General features: G+C 42.6%; 1 non-coding gene across 1 annotated transcript; it reads right to left on the bottom strand.

Annotated features, from left to right (window-relative positions):
* Nucleotides 1-234: 234 nt before the first annotated feature.
* Nucleotides 235-316, bottom strand: TRNAS-GCU (transfer RNA serine (anticodon GCU)). The gene has a single exon. It is a non-coding gene; the product is annotated as a tRNA-Ser (tRNA).
* Nucleotides 317-545: the final 229 nt, after the last annotated feature.

Below are 545 nucleotides of genomic sequence, written 5' to 3'. Positions count from 1 at the left end.
AACATATAATAATTTGTTGTGTATATCTCGGTGGACGATTTTAGGCAACGTTTTATTATATCCCTCTTCCTCGAAAAAGTCTGTGTGAGTATAAGTACACTTCTCGCCTTGCGGCAAGTTGCTATATGAGATGGTGATAGGCACTATTCACATGACAAATAGGAACCGATTCAGTGAAGAACGCACTGTTTACACAGTGACCACCCTGAAGGCGCCAAAGTCTAGAGAACCTCACGACGAGGGTGGGATTCGAACCCACGCGTGCAGAGCACAATGGATTAGCAGTCCATCGCCTTAACCACTCGGCCACCTCGTCGGACGATGCAGAGACACCATCATGTCCTTCATTACTGCAGTTTCCTTCTGTCGTACTGTATCTAATTGCCTTTCTTTTCTGGTTTAATCCTGACTCAGTCCTCACAATCAGATATTTTTATATACATTTCACAGCAACCATAAAACTGAAAGTGACACTTAGAGTGGTTCGGTTACTTGGCACATATAAAATGAACAGGTAAAACCAGTACATGTCGGTATTTAAATAC

This window comes from Balaenoptera acutorostrata, chromosome 10, assembly GCF_949987535.1.
Source record: "Balaenoptera acutorostrata chromosome 10, mBalAcu1.1, whole genome shotgun sequence".
NCBI classification, from domain to species: Eukaryota; Metazoa; Chordata; class Mammalia; order Artiodactyla; family Balaenopteridae; genus Balaenoptera; species Balaenoptera acutorostrata.
Note: the sequence above shows the minus strand (reverse complement) of the source record. Positions and strands in the feature narration are given on the sequence as shown.